This window comes from Procambarus clarkii, chromosome 32, assembly GCF_040958095.1.
Source record: "Procambarus clarkii isolate CNS0578487 chromosome 32, FALCON_Pclarkii_2.0, whole genome shotgun sequence".
In the NCBI taxonomy this organism is placed as follows: domain Eukaryota; kingdom Metazoa; phylum Arthropoda; class Malacostraca; order Decapoda; family Cambaridae; genus Procambarus; species Procambarus clarkii.
The window spans coordinates 10,816,818-10,822,950 of NC_091181.1; positions in this window are offsets into that span (position 1 = coordinate 10,816,818).

A 6,133-nucleotide genomic window follows, 5' to 3' on the forward strand; every position below is an offset into this window, starting at 1 on the left:
AGTGTATTAGTGTAACTCTTTGATTGACAACTTTGAGTGGCAGTGTGTCATTAGCATAAATTAATTGAGTAATTAATGGATTAATTCATGTAAATTGTTGGTTAATAATTAACATAAATAAACTTAGTATTAATTGTTAATTATCTTTGATTGCTGACCTAGTGACATTGGCTAAAATAACGTAGTTACTTGTGGGTGTACTCACCTAGTTGTGCTTGCGGGGCTTGAGCTCTGGCTCTTTGGTCCCGCCTCTCAACTGTCAATCAACTGGTGTACAGATTCCTGAGCCTACTGGGCTCTATCATATCTATATTTGAAACTGTGTATGGCGTAAAGGAAGGTTGTGGTGCATCGTGCAGGGGAAGACCACCTTGGTCTTCATCCTTCTCCTGTACAACTGGATCTTTGGCGTTTGCTCTCGCCTATTTCTCTCCTTGGGGTTTGTTCATTCCACATCTGGCCTCCCTGCATGGAACCTCGGTATGAGTTTGCAGTCAATCCGCAACTAGAACCTCACATCCGGCTTAACAACCAAAGCCTAAGGCACTTAACTGTTTAAGTAATTTCCCATAGCCCATTCCCAGGGAGCCGGTCGGCCGAGCGGACAGCACGCTGGACTTGTGATCCTGTGGTCCTGGGTTCGATCCCAGGCGCCGGCGAGAAACAATGGGCAGAGTTTCTTTCACCCAATGCTCCTGTTACCTAGCAGTAAAATAGGTACCTGGGTGTTAGTCAGCTGTCACGGGCTGCTTCCTGGGGGTGGAGGCCTGGTCGAGGACCGGGCCGCGGGGACACTAAAGCCCCGAAATCATCTCAAGATAACCTCAAGATAGCCCGGTGGAGACCATAATCTCACATCTGGATTCCAACGTGGGGGTGCTTAGTAAAGTAAAATTTACAGAGCCTGATTTAATTATAAGTTTCCTTCGGTCTGTGCAGCACACATAGATGCAGTCCAATCACCAATAAGTGGTTGTGAGGTGGAAGTGCCAGGTAATATGAGTGGCTCTGGGGGGCAGATGGGTTCTGGACAACTAAGAGGATATGAAGGGCATAATGAGTCTGAAAGGTAAGGAAAGTCTGAGAGTCATGGGAGGGGGGGGGGGCGAGAAGTAGAGGGGAAGCAGAAGTGGGTGGGGGGAAGAGCAGAGGGAAGTATGGGGCATGGGGGTGTGGAGGGAAGAGAGGTTGAAAGAGTCAGGGTGTGTGCAAGGGGCAGAGAGGAATCAGGGGTCAGGGAGGGTTGAAGGGGTATAATGGGGGTAAATGGGAAGTGGGGGCTGAGGACTGCAGTGGGACAAGAGAAAAGAGTTTGAGGGCAGTGAAAATGTGATGGGGAAGAGAGGTGAGGGGTGCTCCGGGAGGCGATGACAAAGGAGGGGTAGTGCGGATGCGAGGAGAGGGGCAGTGAAGGGTGGGATGGAGCAGGTGGAATTGGGTGCAGCAGGAGAGAAAGGGGACAGGGAAGTTGTTGGAGGTATAAGGTGGAAGGATGGAAGAGAGGGCAGATAAGGTCAGGGTGTGAGTTGGGAAGGAGTGCTGGGGTGAGGGCGGGTCAAGACACATTGTCGTTCAGGTCACCATACCTTGAGCTCTTGACGTTCTTCCTTGGTCATGTATCTGTCAATAAAAACATTGTAATAACCTTCACTGCCCCAGAGTAAATATTTATGCTTCAACATGTACTCTACTGTCTCTCCATTAGAAAATTGCATTAAAATAGGTCTACTTCTGGTATCATTATAAGGTCCAATTGGGTGACTTGGTTCAACCTCGTTTCCTGCCGAATTATAAGACCTCAATATATCCTAGTTCAAATTGTTCAATTTGTATTCTTTGAAGCTTTGATGTTTCCTTTGTTTCAAGTAATCCTTGGATCATAATTGTCCGCTTCCTCTGCAATCCACTTTTATGATGGTTCTTATCCCAAAATATTGCTATCCTTGCTGATACCAGCAAGAACAGTACCATGTTCATAACAATACCATGATAAATTCCTTGTATGGTCCTAGTTGAATTTCCTGCATTGTCCCATATTACCCCATATTACAGCAATTTTCTGAAGATGCTCCTTCATATTCAGTAGTCAACCCTTGTTGTCTGCCATCCATTTGCTGCTTGCCCCTTCCATACTCGCTTATCCATCTCCGACTAAACCAATCTCCTCATCTTTGTTGCTTCTCACGCCTGACTCCTTCTTAGGGCTTGTAAAAATATTGTTTTATCTTTTTAATATATAGGTTCAAATCCTCCATCCGGTCGCTTCTCCTCTCAACACATTTCTCTATCACCTTATGTCAAAACCTATCTTCCTCTTCCCTGCTACTGCTTCATCTGGCCGCCCTTCCTGATGTTGTCACCTATCTTCCTCTTCCCTGCTACTGCTTCATCTGGCCGTCCTTCCTCATGTTGTCACCTATCTTACTCTTCCCTGCTACTGCTTGATCTGGCCGTCCTTCCTGATGTTGTAACTGCAATAAACTATCTTAGCCAATAAACTACTTTTTTTATTGTCTGATGGTTTCTTTCAGTTTACCAGATATTCAATCACTCATATACACTTTTTTTTACTGGGATCTTGACAGTTTATCCTTCCCAAATTAATAGAAAATACTGGAGCTCCCCAGTCCACAACCCTCCGCTATGACCACACTCTGTATGTGTGTACTCTGTTATTGGTGTGCGTGTGTGTACTCTGTTATTGGTGTGCGTGTGTGTACTCTGATATTGGTGTATGTGTGTGTACTCTGTTATTGGTGTGCGTGTGTGTACTCTGATATTGGTGTATGTGTGTGTGTATTCTGTTATTAATGTGCGTGTGTGTACTCATATATTGGTGTACGTATGTTTGTACTCTGTTATTGGTGTACGTGTGTGTGTACTCTAATATTGGTGTGCGTGTGTGTACTCTGTTATTGGTGTACGTGTGTGTGTACTCTAATATTGGTGTACGTATGTTTGTACTCTGTTATTGGTGTACGTGTGTGTGTACTCTAATATTGGTGTGCGTGTGTGTACTTACCTAGTTGTGCTGCCCTAATTTTGCATATGGGGGTTGAGATTCGGCTTTTTGGTCCCGTCTCTCAACTATCTGTCAACTGGTGTACAGATTTTTGAGCATATTAGGCTCTATAGTATCTATATTTAAAACTGTTTATGACGGAGTGAGGAGTGTGGTGAGGTGAAAGGGAAAGTTTGAAAACAGACGGAGGGAGAGAACACTGAGATGAGTAGAAAGTAGAAGTGTAAAGAGTAGAAGCAGAAGTAGAAAGGGCTGAAGGATGAAAGTAGAAAAAAGGTTGCTGCCACCATCCATTCTAGTTCATTACATACAAGACAAGGAATGGAAATTGTTTGAACCATAAAACTGTTATTAAATGCTAGCATGTATCAACTGGAATCATGAACTTGTACATGCAAGAATCTAAGTCAATAAACTCAGAGTGCTCTACACTCTAGCTTGCAATATATCAGAATATCCAAGATCTAGAGAACAAAATTAAAGGCAATATAAACAATAAATTCATCAATTATATATTTAACATGATAAGTATCATAACTCAAGCAATTCAACTTAATGTTCACTATGTCATGATTATTATACAATGTGAGTCATTACACAATAACTTGAGAACACCACGGCTGTCTGCACCTGAAAATCACACAATACCTCCAGTTGGAGACACACCCAAATTGGCCACCTTACAGACACCACGTGTCTGAGCCTAAGTTGGATAGAGAGAGATTGAAGGGGGTTTGACAGGCAGAGTCCCGCAGCCCGGCCATCAACCTGGTCTAGGCTACTGTTCAATCGTCCAGCCTCTCTGTGTCTGCTTTCCTCTGTCAATGCTCTCGAAAAGTACAGTTTATTTATGTATTTATGGAGAATCTGGGAGCTAAACCTCCCTCCACCCACCAGTAAGATTGCCTCAGGCCATCTACCTACGATGCCTTAAACAGAGGCTTATATGAAATACACACCCGGCTACCTGTCTGCAATTATCGGCTTAACGGAGGGCAAGGACAATTGACACGACCTGACCCTTGGTCAACTTGTGGTCCTTAACTGCTATAGGTGTGACTTTTTAACTGCTAAGAGACAAACAGTCTGGCGCCTCAAAAATCATGTATGACAGACTCATGTTCTATGTAAAATAAAATATAACTCAACTGAACACCTTTATGGTGTTACATCCAGGCCATAAGGACTCTGACTCCCAAGCGCTGTCCACTAAGCTGCGAGGGCCTGTGTATGTGTGGGTGTGTACTCACCTAGTTGTGCTTACGGGATTTGAGCCCTGGCTCTTTGGAACCGCCTCTCACCTGTCAAACAACTGATGTACAGGTTCCTCTGCCTATTGGCCTCAATCATTTCTACACTTGAAACTGTGTATTGAGTCAACCTCCACCACATCACTGCCTAATGCATTCCATTTGTCAACCACTCAGACACTAAAAAGTTCTTTCTAATATCTCTGTGGCTCATTTGGGCACTCAGTTTCCACCTGTGTCCCCTAGTGTATGTGCCCCTTGTGTTAAATAGCCTGTCTTTATCTACACTGTTAATTCCATTGAGAATCATGTATGTGGTGATCATGTCCCCCCTAACTCTTCTATATTCCTGTGGTGTGAGATTTAATTCCCGTAGGCTCTCCTCGTAGGTCATACCTCTCAGCCCGGGTACTAGTCTGGTGGTGTGTGTGTGTGTGTACTCACCCAGTTGTACTCACCTAGTTGTGTTTGCGGGGGTTGAGCTCTGACTCTTTGGTCACACCTCTCAACCGTCAATCAACAGGTGTACAGATTCCTAAGCCTATTGGGCTCTATCATATCTACACTTTAAACTGTGTATGTAGTCAGCCTCCACCACATCACTTCCTAATGCATTCCATTTGTCAACCACTCTGACACTAAAAAGTTCTTTCTAATATCTCTGTGGCTCATTTGGGCACTCAGTTCCCACCTGTGTCCCCTTGTGTGTGTGTCCCTTGTGTTAAATAGCCTGACTTTATCTACCCTATCAATTCCCTTCAGATTCTTGAATGATCTCCCTCCGGGAGATCATTTACATATATCAGAAACAAGATAGGACCGAGTACAGAGCCCTGTGGGACTCCACTAGTGACTTCACTGCTTCCTATTGCTTAGATACTCCCTTATCCACTGGAGCACCTTACCAGCTACACCTGCCTGTCTCTCCAGCTTATGTACCAGCCTCTTATGCGGTACTGTGTCAAAGGCTTTCCGACAATCCAAGAAAATGCAGTCCGCCCAGCCCTCTCTTTCTTGCTTAATCTTTGTCACCTGTTCGTAGAATTCTATCAAGCCTGTAAGGCAAGATTTACCCTCCCTGAACCCATATTGGCGATTTGTCACGAAGTCCTTTCTCTCCAGATGTGTTACCAGGTTTTTTTCTCACGATCTTCTCCATCACCTTGCATGGTATACAAGTCAAGGACACTAGCCTGTAGTTCAGTGCCTCTTACCCTTTTTGTATATTGGGACCACAATCGCCATCTTCCATATTTCTGGTAGGTCTCCCGTCTCCAGTGACTTACTACGCACTATGGAGAGTGGCAAGCAAAGTGACTCTGCACACTCTTTCAGTATCCATGGTGAGATCTCGTCTGGACCAACAGCCTTTCTAACATCCAGATCCAGCAGGTGTCTCTTGACCTCCTCTCTCGTAATTTCAAACTCTTCCAAGGTCGCCTGGTTTACCTCCCTTTCTCCTAGCACAGTGACCTCACCTTGTTCTATTGTGAAGACCTCCTGGAACCTCTTGTTGAGTTCTTCACACACCTCTCTGTCATTCACTGTATACCTGTCCTCGCATGTTCTAAGTTTCAATACCTGGTCTTTCACTGTTGTTTTCCTTCTGATGTGACTGTGGAGTAGCTTTGGTTCGGTCTTGGCTTTGTTTGCTATATCACTTTCAAAACTTTTCTCTGCTTCTCTTCTCACCCTGACGTACTCATTCCTGTATCTCTGGAATCTCTCTCTGCTTTCTGGTGTTCTGTTATTCCAGAAGTTCCTCCACGCCCTTTTGTTCAGTTTCTTCGCTTCCATACATGCCCTATTATAGCATGGATTCTTCTGTTGCTTCTCGGATTTTTCCTTTTGGGCAGGGATG